The 21247-nt window shown below is 39.5% G+C and overlaps 1 non-coding gene across 1 annotated transcript; it reads right to left on the reverse strand.

Moving 5' to 3' along the window:
* Nucleotides 1–692: 692 nt before the first annotated feature.
* On the reverse strand, nt 693–800 carry LOC112761239 (small nucleolar RNA R71). Its single transcript, XR_003181644.1, has one exon. It is a non-coding gene; the product is annotated as a small nucleolar RNA R71 (small nucleolar RNA).
* Nucleotides 801–21247: the final 20447 nt, after the last annotated feature.

The following is a 21247-nucleotide window of genomic DNA, read 5'->3' on the forward strand; positions in this document are numbered from 1 at the left end:
CACCCCTCTTTCACTCAAAAATTCAAACCCACTCCTCTCCCCTGTGTTTGGATTCTTATCTTTTTCTTTTACTACTTTTCTCTTCTTATACTTACATAAGGAATCTCTATACTCTGACATAGAGGATTCCATATTTTCTTTTGTGTTGTCTTCTTTTTCATATGATCAGGAACAAGGATAAGAACATTCTTGTTGAAGCTGATCATGAACTTGAAAGGACTCTGAAAAGGAAGCTAAGGGAAGATAAAGCACAACTCTCTGGAGAAAATCTGACAGAAATTTTCGAAAAAGAAGGAGGCATGGCTGAAAATAATAACAATGCAAGGAAGATGCTTGGTGACTTTAGTGCACCAAATTCCAACTTACATGGAAGAAGCATCTCAATCCCTGCCATTGAAGCAAACAATTTTGAGCTAAAACCTCAATTAGTTTCTCTGATGCAATAGAACTGCAAGTTTCATGGACTTCCATCAGAAGATCCTTTTCAGTTTTTAACTGAATTCTTGCAGATCTGTGATACTGTTAAGACCAATGGGGTTGATCCCGAGGTCTACAGGCTTATGCTTTTCCCGTTTACTGTAAGAGACAGAGCTAGAATATGGTTGGACTCTCAACCTAAGGATAGCCTGAACTCATGGGATAAGCTGGTCACGGCTTTCTTAGCCAAGTTCTTCCCTCCTCAAAAGCTTAGTAAGCTTAGAGTGGATGTTCAAACCTTCAGACAGAAAGAAGGTGAATCCCTCTATGAAGCTTGGGAGAGATATAAGCAACTGACCAAAAAGTGTCCTTCTGACATGCTTTCAGAATGGACCATCCTGGATATATTCTATAATGGTCTGTCTGAATTATCTAAGATGTCATTGGACCATTCTGCAGGTGGATCCATTCACCTAAAGAAAATGCCTGCAGAAGCTCAAGAACTCATTGATATGGTTGCTAATAACCAATTCATGTACACTTCTGAAAGGAATCCTGTGAGTAATTGGACGCCTCATAGGAAGGGAGTTCTTGAAATTGATGCTCTGAATGCCATATTGGCTCAGAACAAAATATTGACTCAGTAAGTCAATATGATTTCTCAGAGTCTGAATGGAATGCAAGCTACATCCAACAGTACTCAAGAGGCATCTTCTGAAGAAGAAGCTTATGATCCTGAGAACCCTGCAATAGCAGAGGTGAATTACATGGGGGAACCCTATGGAAACACCTATAATCTCTCATGGAGAAATCACCCAAATTTCTCATGGAAGGATCAACAAATGCCTCAACAAGGCTTTAATAATGGTGGAAGAAACAGGTTTAGTAATAGCAAGCCTTTTCCATCATCCACTCAGCAACAGACGGAGAATTCTGAGCAGAATCCATCTAGCTTAGCAAATATAGTCTCTGATCTATCTAAGGCCACTATGAGTTTCATGAATGAAACAAGGTCTTCCATTAGAAATTTGGAGGCATAAGTGGGCCAGCTGAGTAAAAGAGTCACTGAAACTCGTCCTAGTACTCTCCCAAGCAATACAGAAGAAAATCCAAAGAGAGAGTGTAAGGCCATTGATTTGACCATCTGGCCGAACCTACAAGGGAGGAGGAGGAGGTGAATCCTAGTGAGGAAGACCTCCTGGGACGCTCAGTGACCAATAAGGAGTTTCCCTTTGAGAAACCAAAGGAATCTGAGGCTCATCTAGAGACCATAGAGATTCTATTAAACCTCATTCTGCCCTTCATGAGCTCTGATGAGTATTCTTCTTCTGAAGAGAATGAAGACGTTACTGAAGAGCAAGTTGCTAAGTACCTTGGTGCAATCATGAAGTTAAATGCCAAATTATTTGGTAATGAGACTAGGGAAGATGAACCTCCCTTGCTCACCAATGAACTAAATGCATTGGATAGGCAGAAATTACCTCAAAAGAAATAGGATCCTGGTAAATTCCTAATTCCCTGTAACATAGGCACCATGACCTTTGAGAAGGCTCTGTGTGACCTGGGGTCAGGAATAAACTTAATGCCACTCTCTGTAATGGAGAAACTAGGAATCCTTTAGGTGCAAGCTGCCAGAATCTCATTAGAGATAGCAGACAACTCAAGAAAACAGGCTTATGGACAAGTAGAGGACGTGTTAGTAAAGGTTGAAGGCCTTTACATCCCTGCTGATTTCATAATCCTAGACACTGGGAAGGATGAGGATGAATCCATCATCCTTGGAAGACCCTTCCTGGCCACAGCAAAAGCTGTGATTGATGTGGACAGAGGAGAGTTGGTCCTCTAACTGAATGAGGACTACCTTGTTTTTAAGACTCAAGGTTCTCCTTCTATAACCATGGAGAGGAAGCATGAAAAGTTTCTCTCACTGCAGAGTCAACCAAAACCCCCCACAGTCAAACTATAAGTTTAGTGTTGGGAGGCCACAACCAAACTCTGATTTTGGTGTTGAACCCCCACATTCAAACTCTATGTTTGGTGTTGGGAGGTTCCAACCTTGCTCTGATTATCTGTGAGGCTCCATGAGAGCTCACTGTTAAGCTATTGATATTAAAGAAGTGCTTGTTGGGAGGCAACCCAATGTTATTTAATCATATCTATTTTATTTTCTTTTTGTTATTTCGTGTTTCATTAGGTTGATGATCATGTGGAGTCACAAAAACTACTGAAAAATCAAAAACAGAATGAAAAATAGCATTAAAAATAGCACACCCTGGAGGAGGAGCATTCTGGCGTTTAAACGCCAGAAACAAGCACCAAGCTGGCGTTTAACGCCAGAAACAGGGTACATTTGGGCGTTTAACGCCAGAAACAAGCAGCAGTCTGGTGTTAAACGCCAGGATTGCATAGCAAGGGCGTTTTACACGCCTAATTGGAGCAAGGATGTTAAGTCTTTGGCCCCACTGGATCTGTGGACCCCACAGGATCCCCACCACTTATTCTCTCCTCTTCACACCTTTTCATAACTCTCTTCCCTAAATACCCTTCACCAATCACTTCACTCACTCTTCCCCATAAACCCCACCTACCTCCAAAATTCAAACTCTTTTCCCTCCCAAACCCAACCCTAATGGCCGAACCCTAACCCTTCCCCACTCCTATATAAACCCCTCATTCCTTCTTCATTTTCACACAACACAACCCTTTCTTCTTACCCTTGGCCGAATACACACCTCTCTTCCTCTCCTCCATTCTTCTTCTTCTTCTCCTTCTTTCCCTCTTCTTTTGCTCGGGGACGAGCAAACATTTTAGGTTTGGTGTGGTAAAAAGCATTGCTTTTTGTTTTTCCATAACCATTAATGGCACCTAAGACCAGAGAAACCTCAAGAAAGAGGAAAGGAAAGGCAATTGCTTCCACCTCTGAGTCATGGGAGATGGAGAGATTCATCTCAAAGGTCCATCAAGACCACTTCTATGAAGTTGTGGCCAAGAAGAAAGTGATCCCTGAGGTCCCTTTCAAGCTCAAAAAGAATGAGTATCCGGAGATCCGACTTGAGATCCAAAGAAGTGGTTAGGAAGTTCTCACCAACCCCATTCAACAAGTCGGGATCCTAATGGTTCAAGAGTTCTATGTAAACTCATAGATCACTAGGAACCATGATCAAAGTGTGAACCCGAATCCAAAGCATTGGCTTACCATGGTTCAGGGGCAATACTTAGATTTCAGTCCGGAAAATGTAACGCTGGCGTTCAACTTGCCACTGATGGAAGAAAACGCACGCCGCTACACTAGAAGGGTCAACTTTGGTCAAAGGTTGGACCAAGTCCTCATGGACATATGTGTAGAAGGAGCTCAATGGAAGGTTGACTCAAGAGGCAAGCCGGTTCAATTGAGAAGACTGGACCTTAAGCCTATAGCTAGAGGATGGTTGGAGTTTATTTAACGCTCAATCGTTCCTACTAGCAACCGGTCTGAAGTTACTGTAGACCGGGCCATCATGATCCATTGTATCATGATTGGGGAGGAAGTGGAGGTTCATGAGATTATACCTCAAGAACTCTACAAGGTGGCTGACAAGTCCTCCACTTTGGCAAGGTTAGCCTTTCCTCACCTCATTTGCCACCTTTGGAATTCGGCTGGAATTGACATAGAGGGAGACATCCTCATTGAAGAGGACAAGCCCATCACTAAGAAAAGGATGGAGCAAACAAGAGATCATGGACCTCAATAAGAGCATGAGGAAATCCCTCACCATGAAATCCCTGAGATGCCTCAGGGGATGTACTTCCCTCCAGAAAACTATTGGAAGCAAATCAACACTTCCTTAGGAGAATTAAGTTCCAACATGGGACAACTAAGAGTGGAGCACCAAGAGCACTCCATCATCCTCCATGAGATTAGAGAAGATCAAAGAGCTATGAGGGAGGAGCAAAAAAGACAAGGAAGAGACATAGAGGAGCTCAAGAGCACTATTGGTTCTTCAAGAAGAGGAAGACGCCACCCTCACTAAGGTGGACCCGTTCCTTAATCTCCTTGTTCTTATTTTTCTGTTTTTCGTTTACTATGCTTTATGTTTTATTTATGTTTGTGTCTTTACTATATGATCATTAGTGTCTAGTGTCTATGCCTTAAAGCTATGAATGTCCTATGAATCCATCACCTCTCTTAAACAAAAAATGTTTTAATTACAAAAGAACAAGAAGTACAAGGTTTCGAATTCATCCTTGAAACTAGTTTAATTATTTTGATGTGGTGACAATACTTTTTGTTTTTTGAATGAATGCTTGAACAGTGCATATGTCTTTTGAATTTGTTGTTTATGAATGTTAAATATGTTGGCTCTTGAAAGAATGATGAAAAGGAGACATGTTATTTGATAATCTGAAAAATCCTATAATTGATTCTTGAAGCAAGAAAAAGCAGTGAAGAACAAAGCTTGCAAAAAAAAAATGCGAAAAAAAAGAAAAGAAAAATAGCGAAAAAAAAGAAAAAGAGAAAGCAAAAAAAAAAGCCAATAGCCCTTAAAACCAAAAGGCAAGGGTAATAAAAAGGATCCAAGGCTTTGAGCATCAGTGGATAGGAGGGCCTTAAGGAATAAAATCCGGCCTATGCGGCTAAACCAAGCTGTCCCTAACCATGTGCTTGTGGCATGAAGGTGTCAAGTGAAAACTTGAGACTGAGCGGTTAAAGTCAAGGTCCAAAGCAAAAAAAAAGTGTGTGCTTAAGAACCCTGGACACCTCTAATTGGGGACTTTAGCAAAGCTGAGTCACTGAAAGAATTGAAGATTGATGGTTTAGAAGTTATAACGAATACTCGTTGTAAGTATAGTTACTAAACCAAGCAATCAACCTTTCTTACAAACGTTTTGGTTGTCACAAGTAACAAACCCCTTTAAAATTGATAACCGAGTATTTAAACCTCGGGTCATCTTCTCAAGGAACTGCAGGGAAGTATGTTCTTATTATTAGTTATGGAGGTTGTAATCGGGGTTTAGAAGGTGAGAAGCAAGTGATTTAAATGACAAGTAAAGTAGATGGCAATTAAAATAAATAAATACTGTAAGCAAACTTCTGACAAGGTAAAAGAAATTGGAAGTCCAACTTAATTATCTCTCTCAACAATAATGAAAGTTGAATCTAAATTCCACTTATTTAACCTTTACTAAAGCAAAGGAAAGTCAAGGGACTAATTAGTTTGACCTTCGAATCCTATTTATTTCCTAAGAAAATGTTGGGATTATTGAAGTTCAGTTCAATTAGCAAGATAGCGATTATCAGTTATGTTGAGTTTGATAATGTTGACTTACTGATTTCTTAACCAAGACCAAAAGGGGAAAAAGTAAACTTGCTGGAATAAAAATGTCCTTAGATAAAAAGCAATGGTAACACAAATTAAAGAGAAAGCAATCAATAATTGAAATACCTCAAATAATCATTAATTCAAATCATAACATGGAAAGGGTTCATAAGCCAAATTTAAAACATTCATAGATACGAATAAAAGCATTAAAGTAAAAGTAGCATAGACACATAAATTAAAGTAAATACTAAACCTGGATCGAGAGTTACTCTTAAAAACTAAGAGAAGTCCTAAATCCTAATCCTAAGAGAGAGAGGAGAGAATCTCCCTCTCAAAACTAAATCTAAATCATGGAAGGTAATAAAAATGCGAGCTCTCCTTTGAATGAATGCATTCCCCCACTTTATAACCTCTAGTCTGTGTGTTCTGGGCTGAAAACTGGGTCAAAAGTAGCCCAGAAATCACTCCCTGCGATTTCTGTTACGTTCAGATCGCGGGCAAGTGACGCGGAGGCATCCTCCACGCGGCCGCGCGGATTGAAGTTCGCAGATGCGACGGGTCCACGTGGATCACGCATTCACGTCACTTAGCGTTAGGGCAACTATGGCATATTACATATCAAATCGAACCCCCGGACGTTAGCTTTCCAACGCAACTGGAACCGCGTCGTTTGGATCTATGTAGCTAAAGTTATAGCCGTTTGAGTGCGAAGAGGTCAGGCTAGACAGCTTAGCAGTTTCTCCAACTTCTTGTATTCCTTCCACTTTTTGCATGCTTCCTTTCCATCCTCTGAGCCATTCCTACCCTGTAATCTCTGAAAATACTTAACACACATATCAAGGCATCTAATGGTAGTAAGAGAGGATTAATAATAAGCAAATATAAGATCAAAGAAGCATGTTTTCAATCATAGCACAAAATCAGGAAGGGAATATAAAACCATGCAAATATTATGAATAAGTGGGTAAAGAGTTGATAAAATCCACTCAATTGAGCACAAGATAAACCATAAAATAGTGGTTTATCAGTCACAATCTGAAAAGGTTCACCCAGTTATGTGTCTGTGGCATTTATGTATCCGGTGGTAATACTGGAAAACAAAGTGCTTAGGGCCACGGCCAAGACTCATAAAGTAGCTGTGTTCAAGAATCAACATACTGAACTAGGAGAATCAATAACACTATCTGAATTCTGAGTTCCTATAGATGCCAATCATTCTGAACTTCAATGGATAAAGTGAGATGCCAAAACTATTCAGAGGCAAAAAGCTACTAGTCCCGCTCATCTATTTGGAGCTAAGTTTCATTGATATTTTGGAATTTATAGTATATTCTCTTCTTTTTATCCTATTTGATTTTCAGTTGCTTGGGGACAAGCAACAATTTAAGTTTGGTGTTGTGATGAGCAGATAATTTATACGCTTTTTGGCATTATTTTTACATAGTTTTCAGTATGATTTAGTTAGTTTTTAGTATATTTTTATTATTTTTTAAATAAAAATTATATTTTTGGACTTTACTATGAGTTTTTGTGTTTTTCTGTGATTTCAGGTAATTTCTGGCTGAAATTTAGGGACCTGAGCAAAATTCAGATTCAGAGGTTGAAGAAGGACTGCAGATGCTGTTGGATTCTGACCTCCCTGCACTCAAAGTAGATTTTTTAGAGCTACAGAAGTCAAAATGGCGCGATCTCAATTGCGTTGAAAAGTAGACATCCAAGGCTTTCCAGCAATATACAATAGTCCATACTTTGCCCGAGTTTAGATGACGCAAACTGGTGTTGAACGCCAACTTCCTGCCCTATTCTGGAGTTAAACGCCAGAAACAGGTTGGAAAGTGGAGTTAAACGCCAGAAACAGGTTACAAACTGGTGTTCAACTCCAAGAGAAGCCTCTACACGTGTAAAGCTCAATGCTCAGCCCAAGCACACACCAAGTGGGCCGCAGAAGTGGATTTCTGCATCATTTACTCATTTCTGTAAACCCTAGTAACTAGTCTGATATAAATAGGACCCTTTACTATTGTATTAGACATCTTTGATCAGTTTTATGCTATCTTAGACCTTTATGGAGGCTGGCCATTCGCCATGCCTGGACCATTATCACTTATGTATTTTCAACGGTAGAGTTTCTACACACCATAGATTAAGGTGTGGAGCTCTGCTGTTCCTCATGAATTAATGCAAAGTACTATTGTTTTTCTATTCAACTCAAGCCTATTTCCTATCTAAGATATACACTTGTTCTTCAACCTGAGGAAGGTGATGATCCGTGACACTAATCATCATTCTCACCCATGAACGCGTGCCTGACAAACACTTCCGTTCTACTTGCAATCACTTAAGTGCATATCTCTTAGTCTTCTGGTTCATGACGCATGGTTGCCTCGCCTGATGATGAGCGGATAATTTATACGCTTTTTGGCATTGTTTTTAGTATATTTTTAGTATATTTTAATTAGTTTTTATTATATTTTTATTAGTTTTTAAATAAAAATCACGCTTCTGGACTTCACTATGAGTTTGTGTATTTTTCTGTAATTTCAGGTATTTTCTGGCTGAAATTGAGGGACCTGAGCAAAAATCTGATTCAGAGGCTGAAAAAGGACTGCAGATGCTGTTAGATTATGATCTTCCTGCACTCAAAGTGGATTTTCTGGAGCTACAGAAGCCCAATTGGCGTGCTCTCAATTGCGTTGGAAAGTAGACATCCTGGGCTTTCCAGCAATATATAATAGTCCATACTTTGCCCAAGATTTGATGGCCCAAATAGGCGTTCCAAGTCAGCTCAAGAATTCTGGCGTTTAACTCCAAAACTGGCACAAAAGCTGGAGTTAAACGCCCAAACTGGCACAAAAGCTGGTGTTTAACTCCAAGAAAAGTCTCTACACATGGAAGCTTCAATGCTCAGCCCAAGCACACACCAAGTGGGCCCGAAAGAAGATTTCTGTATTAATTACTGATTTCTGTAAACCCTAGGCTACTAGTTTTCTATAAATAGGACCTTTTGCCATTGTATTTTCATACTATCGATTTTTTACTCATACTTTTCATACACTTGATCACGTTTTAGGAGGCTGGCCTCACGGCCATGCCTGACCCTTGTTCTTATATATTTTTAACGGTGGAGTTTCTACACACCATAGATTAAGGTGTGGAGCTCTGCTGTTCTTCATGAATTAATACAAGTACTTTTATTTTTCTATTCAACTCAAGTCTAGTTCTTCTCCAAGATATTCATTCGTTCTTCAACTTGATGAATGTGATGATCCGTGACACTTATCATCATTCTCACCTATGAACATGTGCCTGACAACCACCTCTATTCTACTAGCAATGGCTTGAATGCGTATCTCTTGGGTTTCTAATCTAAGATTGGAACTTTCGTGGTATAGGCTAGAATTATTGGCGGCCATTCTTGAGATCCGAAAAGTCTAAACCTTGTCTGTGGTATTCCGAGTAGGATCTGGGAAGGGATGGCTGTGATGAGCTTCAAACTCGCAAGTGCTGGGCGTAGTGACAGACGCAAAAGGATGACTGAATTCTATTCCAGTATGATCGAGAACCGACAGATGAATAGTCGTGCGGTGACAGCGCATTTTGGACCATTTTCACTGAGAGGACGGGATGTAGCCATTGACAACGGTGATGCCCTGCATAAGCTTGCCATGGAAGGGAGTAAGAATGATTGGATGAAGACAGCAGGAAAGCAGAGGTTCAGGAGGAACGAAAGCATCTCTATACGGTTATCTGAAATTCTCACCAATGAATTACATAAGTATCTCTATCCTAGTTTATGTTTTATTTATATTATCAATTCATCATATCCATTTGAATCCGCCGGACTGAGATTTACATGGTGACCATAGCTTGCTTCAAGCCGACAATCTCCGTGGGATCAACCCTTACTCACGTAAGGTTTATTACTTGGACGACCCAGTGCACTTGCTGGTTAGTTGTGCGAAGTTGTGACAAAGTGTGATTCACGTTTGAGAGCACCAAGTTTTCGGCGCATTTGTTGATGATCGTAATTTCGTGCACCAATGTCCTGTGGGAGGACGATGATGTGACACCACCACCCCCAGATGACGACGACAAGGAGGTTACTATTCCATGGGGTGGGTGGGTGCACGAGAAGCCTCCACCCAGACGCCGTTCTCGAGCTAGAGGAGTGGTGGAGGCAGCTCAGCCCTCATTATCAGCAGCAGTAGCAGGATCCCCCTCTACTTCAGTCGCAGCATCCTTGCCACCACCACCTGCAACTGTGCCGACAAACCTGTTGGTGCCGCACCTATTTCGCTTCATGGAGCGCAGAGAGCGTCGTATCATGCGACGTCTCGACTGCATAGACCAGGTGTTCGTATCACTGGGCATTGAGCTACCTCCGCTCCCAGACTCTCCCGCCTCCGACGAGCAGGATTAGGAAGAGGAGCATGTTGAGGAGCCGACTCAGCAGGAGGCACCACCAGAGACACAGGCCGCCATAGAGGTTCAGCAGCCCCCTGAGGATCCACAGCCTGGGCTACAGTCTGAGCCCGAGCCACAGCCACAGCCTGAGCCACAGCCCGACGCGATTGTTGACCCCCATCCCGAGCTTCAGCAGTAGCATCGAGGATGATGCTTCATCCTAAAGTGAGGGGAGGTCACCGTTCATGACCGGTGAATAGCATTTATGTGGTGAATTTTGAAGCCAAGGCATCTTAGCCTAGTTTTACTAGTCTTTTTCCTTTGTTTTTAATAGGTTTTATACACTTTCTTGAGTTACAAGTAAGCCATTTGGGTAGAAATTTATATGTATTTGGATTCAATCAACCATGAGTAAATTGATGCATTTTCATGAGGTTTTGTGCTTTAATTGCTTATATGTCAAGGATGATAAGAAGTCTCATGATTTTAGCATAGCTTTGATGCATTTGTTGATTGATGACATGTGACCAAAAGGCTTGGAGGAAGGTTGAAGAAAGGGGATGGATGCAATTGAAATGAAGGCAGCAAATCCACCTTGGGAAAAGCTCACGTTTTTGCCAACGTTTGCCTCAAACTTGAGGTCAAACGTTGGCTTAACAACAAGCTCTGGAGAAGCCAACGTTTGCGCCAACGTTTACCTCAAACATGAGGTCAAACATTGGCTAAAAAATACGCCCTGGAGGAAGCAATGTTTGCACCAACGTTTGCCTCAAACTTGAGGTCAAACATTGGCTCAAAAATACACCCTGGAGGAAGCCAACGTTTGCCTCAAACTTGAGGTCAAACGTTGGCTAAAAACTACACCAGGGGGGCTTAACATTTGCCCCAATGTTTGCCTCAAACTTGAGGTCAAACGTTGGCTGCAAAATGGCCTTGGAGGGAGCACATTTCAGTTAAAGTTTGCCTCAAATGTTAACTTAAACGTAAATGCTCCAAAGTCCAAATTGCAAACAGATTTCTTCTCAAGTCCAAGAGCAATCAACTAAGGCTATCTTCAATCCAATTCCATCAAGGCCAAAGCCCAAATTCAAGGCTTAATGATCAATAGAAGGAAGTGTATAAATAGAAGTTAGTTTGATTTAAAAAGGACCCGAACTTTTACTTTGGAACTTTTTACCTCTTTTAGAATTTTGAATTGTAATTTGGAGAGCTTTCTGTTTGAACTTGGAGAATTTGGAGGAGAATTGAGTTCTCTTCCTCTCTGGGTATTCTGTTTTCATTTTCTGCAAAGCTTTACTTGAGTCTTGGGTGTTGAGAATTGAGAAAATTCTGTCTCAATCTCACCTTGAGATCTCTCTCTGTTTTCTTTCATTGCACCATTGGTGAAATTGAGATTTGAATTTATTTCTTCTACTGTTTGATTTTAAATTCACTTGCAATTGATTTCTGAATTGGATCAAGGAAGGTAGTGAGATCTAGATTTAGTTTTCTAGTCTCTTGACCCATGAGATCTGGAATTTCCTTTCTGTTCATCTGCTGAAGCTTCTTCAAGCCAAATTTATTTTCTGTTTGAGATTTACTTCAGTTTAATTCATCCTTTATTCTTCGGTCTATTGCAATTTACTCTTTTTGTTTAATTTCTGCAATCCCAATTCCTAATTCCTTTTATAATTCAAGCAATTTACATTTCCTGCACTTTAAACTTCAGTCATTTACATTTCTTGTAGTCTAAGTTTCTGCAATTTACATTACTTGCACTTTAAGATTCAGCTTCTTTACTTTCTTTGCCCTTTAATTTACAGTCAATTGCCTCTCTCCTTTTACAATTCATGCAATTTAGCTTCTATTGGATATAATTCACTCAAATCAACTCTTGTTCGCTTGACTAAATCAACCACTAAACTAAAATTGCTCAATCCTTCAATCCCTGTGGGATCGACCTCACTCATGTGAGTTATTATTACTTGATGCGACCTGGTACACTTGCCGGTGAGTTTTGTGTTGGATCGTTTTCCACACATCAAGTTTTTGGCACCGTTGCCGGAGATTGATTAGATTGACAATGATTAAGTGAAGTGGAGATCTAGATCAAGCACTTTTTCTTTTCTTTTTCTTTATTTTTGACTAACACATTAAGTGTTCGAATTTTTGCCTAAGCTAACCAAAACTTCACTCTAGCAATGGATTGAAGTGTTACTATTTTTCTGGTTTTGTGTGATTTTCTTTGTTCTAGCTGTATGTCATGAACAAGGGGAGCTATACCCACTTTTTGTGAACAAGACGAAAGAACCCTCAGGAGATTAAGAAGAGCAAAAAGAGGGAAAGGCATTGTTGGAGAAGAAGATTCAAAAGAAGAGTTCCAAGATATGGAGGGCCATTCTTATTACTGCTTCCTAGATGGATACTCTGGGTACAATCAAATAGTGGTGGACCCCAAGTATCAAGAGAAGACTTCCTTCACATGCCCATTTGGAGTTTTCGCCTATAGGAGGATGCCCTTTGGGCTTTGCAATGCCCCAGCCACCTTTCAAAGGTGTATGCTTTCCATTTTCTCTGATATGGTGGAAAAATTTTTAGAAGTCTTAATGGATGATTTTTCTGTCGTTGGCAATTCATTTAACACTTGTCTGCATCATTTAACTCTTGTTTTGAAAAGATGCCAAAATACTAACCTGGTGTTAAATTGGGAGAAATGCCATTTTATGGTTCCTGAAGGGATAGTTCTTGGGCGTAAAGTGTCATGCAAAGGTATAGAAGTTGATAAAGCTAAAATAGAAATTATTGAAAAACTTCCTATACCTGTCAATGTGAAAGCAGTAAGGAGCTTTCTTGGGCATGCTGGCTTTTACAGGAGGTTCATCAAAGATTTTTCAAAAATAGCAAAACCATTGAGCGATTTGCTAATGCTTGATAGCCCTTTCATCTTTGATGACATTTGCAAACATGCCTTTGAAACCTTAAAGGAAAAACTCATTACAGCACCAATTATCACACCCCTGATTGGAAACTACCTTTTGAACTTATGTGTGATGCAAGTGACCTTGCTATTGGTGCTGTGTTGGGGCAAACGAAAGACAAGCTGCACCATGTCATATATTATGCCAGCAAAGTGTTAAATGAAACACAGAAAAATTATACCACCACTGAGAAAGAGCTTTTAGCAATTGTATATGCATTTGATAAGTTTATACAAAACTTGATTGGTTTAAAGGTTATAGTATATACTGACCATGCCGCTCTCAAGTATTTAATGTCCAAACAGGATTCAAAACCAAGGCTTATTAGGTGGGTGCTGTTGCTACAAGAGTTCGATATTGAAGTAAGAGATAGAAAGGGGAATGAGAATCAAGTAGCAGATCATTTATTAAGAGTGCCACAAGAAGCCAACCAGGATAGACCACAGCAAGTGAATGATAATTTCCTTGATAAGCACCTTTTTCAAGTTCAGCAAGCACCTTGGTTTGCCGATATAGCAAACTACAAAGTAGGAAGGAAGATACCTCAAGAATTCTCCAAGCAACAAGTGAAGAAGCTAATTAATGAAGCAAGAAGGTTCTTGTGGGATGAACTTTTCTTATTCGAGAGATGCTCTGATGGAGTAATTAGGAGGTGTGTCCCTGAAAATGAAATGAGAGATATATTGTGGCATTGCCATGGTTCAGCCTATGGTGGACATTTTGGGCCAGAAAGAACAGCTGCATAGATTCTGCAGAGTGGCTTCTATTGGCCAACTATCTTCAAGGATGCCAGAGAGTTTGTTCACAAATGTAATGAATGCCAAAGAGCTAGAGGGTTAACAAGAAGGAATGAGATGCCTCAAAATTTCATTCTTGAAGTGGAGCTATTTGATCTTTGGGGCATAGATTTCTTGGGACCATTCCCCCTTCTTACTCCTTCAAATACATCTTGGTAGTAGTGGAATATGTCTCAATGTTGGTGGAAGCAATAACCACAACCACATATGACGCACAAATTATTCTTCAATTCCTAAAGAAGCACATTTTTACTAGATATGGAGTACCTAAAGGACTTATAAGTGATGGTGGTGGACATTTTTGTAACAAGCAGATGGAGAAACTCCTTCACAAATATGGAGTGATCCATAAAGTAGCTACACCATACCATCCTCAAACCAATGGCCAGGCTGAGCTTGCAAACAGAGAATTGAAGAGGATCCTAGAAAAGACTGTGGGAGCAACCAGGAAAGATTGGGCCAGAAAATTAGAGGATACACTTTGGGCATACAGGACAGCATTCAAGACCCCTATTGGGAAGTCACCTTTTCAGATGTTATATGGAAAATCTTGTCACCTCCCTGTAGAGCTTGAACATAAAGCTTTTTGGGCCACTAAACTTCTCAACCTTGATTCTCAAGCAGTAGGGGAGAAGAGGCTGCTACAACTGAATGAGTTGGATGAGTTTAGGCTGGAAGCTTATGATAATGCCAAGATATACAAGGAAAAGGCCAAGAGGTGGCATGACAATAAGATCTCAAGGAAGGAGTTCAAACCATGACAGCAAGTACTCCTGTATAACTCCAGGCTCAAAATTTTCCTTGGCAAGCTCAAATCCAAATGGACTGGCCCTTACTTGGTAACAAAGGTTTTTCCTTATGGAAGCCTTGAACTGTTAGATGAGGCAACAAAAAGTCAGTTCACAGTAAATGGGCACAGAGCCAAGCCATATTTAGGAGGTCAATGGAAAAAGGAAAAGGAGGTTCAGAACTTAAACTGACCAAAGAATGAAATATGTCAAGCTAGTGATAATAAAGAAGCGCTTGTTGAGAGGCAACCAAACCTGAGGTAGTTTTCTTTTCATAGCTATTTTAATAAAAAGGTTAATTAATTTTATCTATATTGCAAGAAGCTAATTTTGGTGTTGCACACCAAAACAATCTATAAGGGAGAATGAAGAATTCTAAGTTTGGTGTTCCACCAAAAACCTCATCATACAACACATTTCCACCTTATGCATAATGCTAGCTTCAAGCAATCAGATAAACTAGTTAACCAGTCTGCTGTTTGCTAGTTTTTAGTTCCATAACCTTTAGCAAGGCCAAGAGAGTTCATGATTAGTTAACTTGTTACATCCGAAAAGCAGTGGCAAGGGACTAAGTTTGGTGTTCACACACCAAAGTAAGTTCAAAAGCCTACAAATGCACTTTGCATACTCACCAGCTGCCTTAAGGGCTTGAGAAGCAAGCAACTTTTGAGACTCATACAGGAAAATGGCCAACATTTGGAGACAATCTGCAATAGAACATAAAAGAGACAATAAAGAAAGCTGGATTCTGGCAAAAGCTAACAGGCAAGGGCAAGGGAGAAACCAGCAAACAAGCAAGTGAAAAGAAAAAGAAAGACAATTGAAAGGTGGAATTGCTCTTTGCTTATCACATTCAATAAAGAAAGAGCATGCTTGTTTAGTTGATAGTCATTTTATTTTAATAGTCTTTGCATCCTGTCTGTTTTACTTTGCAATAAATAGGCTAGCCTAAGTGTGTTCTTGTGTTTATTCATGCTCACCTAACTAACTGCATGCTTTGTCCCCTGTGCCTTTTTAATTCAATAAAAGAGAAATGTTTGAATTAGGAAGTAAATGTCCAATGTTGCAAAAGTGATAATGAAAGTCAGTGGTGATATTTGTTGATTTAATGTATGATTCATAAAATAAATGTTGCATAATGATATGTTCTTTGAAGTGTGAACTGGTTTGTTGTTATGAAGGCTTGCACCATTTAGGATCCCTTGAGAATGAAATAACAAAAAGAAAAAGGAAGAGAAAAAGCCAAAAGTGGCAAAGAAAATAAACAATAAGGCTAGGCACCAATAGCTTGGACCCTAGGACACATGCCTGTGGTGTTTTTGTACTAGGATATGCTTGGACAAGTAAGTTCTGAGGAGTATTTCAAAACTTCGCCACTTAGATCAATTGATTTGGGATTGCCAACTGAAAGTCCACAATAAAGAGCAACCTAGCTATAAAACATTTAGTTATCCAAAGAGATGCTGGGCATCAATGATCCTAGGAAGAAAAGGGTGAACCATGTGTCTGTGGTGAAGGAATGTTGAGCAAAAATTAAGCCAAAGGCTGTAGCAACATTTGCCACCAAGCCTTCAAAGAATAATAAGCTCTCTGAGCAAAACAAAGAAGGAAAAGTTAGCAAGGGAACAAGCCAAAGTAAAGCCTTATAGTAGCAAACTTAGTAAATCTTTGAGGAAACATCTCTTATGTAACAGCAAGCAATAAATGAACCACCATTGTCTGCATAAAAATCCCATGAACTAAATTCAACTATATGCTCAATAAGGATATGCACACTTCTCTGTTTCATGGCATTCTCTCTTATGTTTGATGCTTGCTTGGGGACAAGCAAGATTTAAATTTGGTGTTGTGATGCCAAGGCATCTTAGCCTAGTTTTACTAGTCTTTTTCCTTTGTTTTTAATAGGTTTTATACACTTTCTTGAGTTACAAGTAAGCCATTTGGGTAGAAATTCATATGTATTTGGATTCAATCAACCATGAGTAAATTGATGCATTTTCATGAGGTTTTGTGCTATAATTGCTTATATGTCAAGGATGATAAGAAGTCTCATGATTTTAGCATAGCTTTGATGCATTTGTTGATTGATGACAGGTGACCAAAAGGCCTGGAGGAAGGTTGAAGAAAGGGGATGGCAGCAATTGAAATGAAGGCAACAAAGCCACCCTGGGAAAAGCTCACGTTTGTGCCAACGTTTGCCTCAAACTTGAGGCCAAACGTTGGCTTAAGAACAAGCCCTGGAGAAGCCAACGTTTGCACCAACATTTGCCTCAAACTTGAGGTCAAACGTTGGTTCAAAACCAAGCCCTGGAGAAGCTAACGTTTGCGCCAACGTTTGCCTCAAACTTGAGGTCAAACGTTGGCTCAAAAATACACCCTGGAGGAAGCAATGTTTGAGCCAACGTTTGCTTGAAACTTGAGGTCAAACATTGGCTCAAAAATACACCCTGGAGGAAGCCAACATTTGCGCCAACGTTTGCCTCAAACTTGAGGTCAAACGTTGGCTAAAAACTACACCAGGGGGCTTAACGTTTGCGCCAACATTTGCCTCAAACTTGAGGTCAAACGTTGGTTGCAAAATGGCCTTGGAGGGAGCACGTTTGACCTTACGTTTGACCTCAAACGTGAACTCAAACATGAGTGACAGAAAAGCACCGTTCTACATAATTTTTAACACGCAAACGTTTGAGTTAAAGTTTGCCTCAAACGTTAACTCAAACGTAAATGCTCCAAAGTCCAAATTGCAAATGGATTTCTTCTCAAGTCCAAGAGCAATCAACTAAGGCTATCTTCAATCCAATTCCGTCAAAGCCAAGGCCTAAATTCAAGGCTTAATGATCAATAGAAGGAAGTGTATAAATAGAAGTTAGTTTGATTTAGAAAGGACCGGAACTTTTACTTTGGAACTTTTTACCTCTTTTAGAATTTTGAATTGTAATTTGGAGAGCTTTCTGTTTGAACTTGGAGAATTGGGAGGAGAATTGAGTTCTCTTCCTCTCTGGGTTTTCTGTTTTCACTTTCTGCAAAGCTTTACTTGAGTCTTGTGTGTTGAGAATTGAGGAAATTCTGTCTCAATCTCACCTTGAGATATCTCTCTGTTTTCTTTCACTGCACCACTGGAGAAATTGAGATTTGAATTTATTTCTTCTACTGTTTGATTTTAAATTCACTTGCAATTGATTTCTGAATTGGATCAAGGAAGGTAGTGAGATCTAGATTTAGTTTTCTAGTCTCTTGACCCCTGAGATCTGGAATATCCTTTCTGTTCATCTGCTGAAGCTTCTTTAAGCCAAATTTATTTTCTGTTTGAGATTTACTTCAGTTTAATTCATCCTTTATTCTTCGGTCTATTGCAATTTACTCTTCTTGTTTAATTTCTGCAATCCCAATTCCCAATTCCTTTTATAATTCAAGCAATTTATATTTTCTGCACTTTAAGCTTCAGTCATTTACATTTCTTGCAATCTATGTTTCTGCAATTTACATTACTTGCACTTTAAGATTCAGCTTCTTTACTTTCTTTGCCCTTTAATTTACAGTCAATTGCCTCTCTCCTTTTACAATTCATGCAATTTAGCTTCTATTGGATACAATTCACTCAAATCAACTCTTGTTCTCTTGACTAAATCAACCACTAAACTAAAATTGCTCAATCCTTCAATCCCTGTGGGATCGACCTCACTCACGTGAGTTATTATTACTTGATGCGACCCGGTACACTTGCCGGTGAGTTTTGTGTTGGATCGTTTTCCACAGATCAAGTTTTTGGCGCCGTTGCCGGAGATTGATTAGATTGACAATGATTAAGTGAGTGGAGATCTAGATCAAGCACTTTTTCTTTTCTTTTTCTTTATTTTTGAATAACACATTAACTGTTCGAATTTTTGGACATTTATCCTCTAGTTTTTGCTACTTTATTTTATTTCGCGTTTTATCCTTGCACTATATGTTTGATTAGGATTAGGAGTATACACATAAAAAACCCGAAGAGTAGTTATGTCGGGGTGGCGCTTGAACGGCTCGGATGGCATGAAATGCCTTTTGGTTCTTGCGCATCTCCGTGAAGAGAGTAGTCATTGATAAACCCATATTTTATGATATATTTTATGCTTATTTTGAGTGATTTAATCAATCCTTCACCCACTTATTCATATTAATTGCATGGTTTTACTTTCCCTTCCTTATTATGTGATGTATGTGAAAAACATGTTTCCTATGCTTTAAAATTAATTATTTTAATTACCTTTATTTCCATTCGATGCCGTGATTAGTGTGTTGAGTAGTTTCAGATCTTCTAAGGCAGGAATAACTTAAAGGATGGAAAGGAAACATACAAAAATGGAAGGAAAGCACAAAACAGAGTTTTTGAAGAAACTGGAAGCCACGCAATCGCATGGGCGACGCGGCCGCATGCCAGCGCGAAAAGGCATTGACGAGGCCGCATGACTGACGCGACCGCGTGCCTTAAGCAGAACACATATGACGCGGCCGCATGACTGACGCGACCACGTGACACGGAAAACTCCAAATGACGCGACCGCGTGACCCACGCGGACGCGTGACAGAGGCCATGCACCAGAAATTGCAGAAAACGCTCATAGCGAATTCTGAAGCCCTTATTGGCCCAAATCCAAGTCCAGAAGGCATAGACTAGAGGTTATGAAGTGGGGAAATGCATCCATTCAAAGAGAGTCTCCACTTTAGTTAGTTTTTCATGATTTAGATTTAGTTTTGAGAGGGAGATTCTCTCCTCTCTCTTTAGGATTAAGATTTAGAATTAGGATCTTATTCGCTTTCAGAATTATCTCTTTATCAGGTTCAATGTTCCTTTTTATTTACTTTTGCAATTTAATTTATGAATTCTTCCATGTTACAGATTAATCTTTTTTGAATTAATGTTATTTGAGGTATTTCAGTTTATTATTGCTTTCTTTTATTTACATTATTGTTATTCCCATCTGAAGACATTTTTATTCTAGTAGATTTACTTTTCTCCTTTTGGTTTTGGTTAAGAAATCAGTAACTCGGGAGTTATCAAACTCAACATGATTGATAATTGTCATCTTTGTTAATTAAATTGAACTTCAATAATCCCAATCTTTTCCTAGGAAATAAATAGGATCCGAAGATCAAACCAATTAATCCCTTGACCTTCCTTTATCTTAGTAAAGGTTACAAAGTGGAATTAAGATTCAATTCTCATCATCATTAATAAGGATAGCTAGGATAGGACCTCTAATTTCTCATACCTTGCCAAAAGTTTATTTACAGTCATCTATTTATTTTACTTGCCATTTAAATTACTTGTTCTTCATTTACTTTAATTGCTAATTAAACCATTCACTCCTCATTCTCAAAACCCCAATTTACAATCTCCATAACCAATAATGAGAACATACTTCCCTGCAGTTCCTTGAGAAGACGACCTGAGGTTTGAATACTTCGGTTATCAATTTATTTAGGGGTTTGTTACTTGTGACAACCAAAACGTTTGTAAGAAAGGTTGATTGCTTGGTTTAGTAACTATACTTGCAACGAGAGTTTACCATAACCTCTAAACTATCAATCTTCCCGTTCTTTCAAAATGGCGCCGTTGCCGGGGAACTGCAATCGTGTGCCTTATTATTGGTTATTGTAAATATTTTTCTTTTACTTGTTTATTTGTCTTTATTTTCCCCTTTTTATTTCTATTAGCTACTATGAATTCTCACCCCTTTCGCTTTGAGTTTGGTTATAATGTTATTGAAAGCAATGGAAGTTATAACAGGAACATGCATCAAGGTCAGAACAATCAAAGATGGATGGAGCCAAGAGGATCTGATCAACCCTTTAGGCAACAACACCCTCCAAGATATCATGGATAAAGACCATTCTACAATGCATACCAAGCCAATAGACATGGTGGACAACCTTGTAATTACCCACAAGCCCCACCATGTGCTTATAGACCATCCTCTCAACATAACTTCGAACCACCACATTCACAAGCTCCTTTTCACCATTCACCACCGTATGATCCTCATCTACCCCGATTCCAGTCCAATTACTCCCAAACATCACCACTTCCCCATATACCATACCCAAATCTATCACCCCGAGAATCAGAGATTTGCCTCAAGGAAACAGTAGATCAACTTCAAACAACCCTTCACCAACTAGAGCAAGCAGTAAGTCTATTATCTTCTAGACGTTCAAACATTCAAAGACCTCCCACAGTCCCATGTGGACAATCTAACGAAGAGCGTAGCATGAAGGAGATACTAGAAACTCCAGTGGATAAGACAGAGCATGGCTTCATGCTAGAACAGGTAGAGAAAGCTATCATTATTAAAGAAGAAGAGTTGGTTGAAGACTTAGGAGACGCTGAACCTCCATGGGAATCCAAAGTTGTGGAGCATTCTGTCAAGGATGATACAATTGATGCTAAGGAGGATTGTGCGCAATCCCCAGAGCAAGTCTTTCATGAAGAACTAGACAAAATAACCTAAGAAGCAAGTCTCCTTGATAATGATAATCTCAAGTCAAGTTCTTCTAGTAATGAGCTTGCATCTGCAAGTGAATTCTCTGAGATCGAAGAATCTTCC

This window comes from Arachis hypogaea, chromosome 16 (assembly GCF_003086295.3).
Source record: "Arachis hypogaea cultivar Tifrunner chromosome 16, arahy.Tifrunner.gnm2.J5K5, whole genome shotgun sequence".
Taxonomy (NCBI): Eukaryota; Viridiplantae; Streptophyta; class Magnoliopsida; order Fabales; family Fabaceae; genus Arachis; species Arachis hypogaea.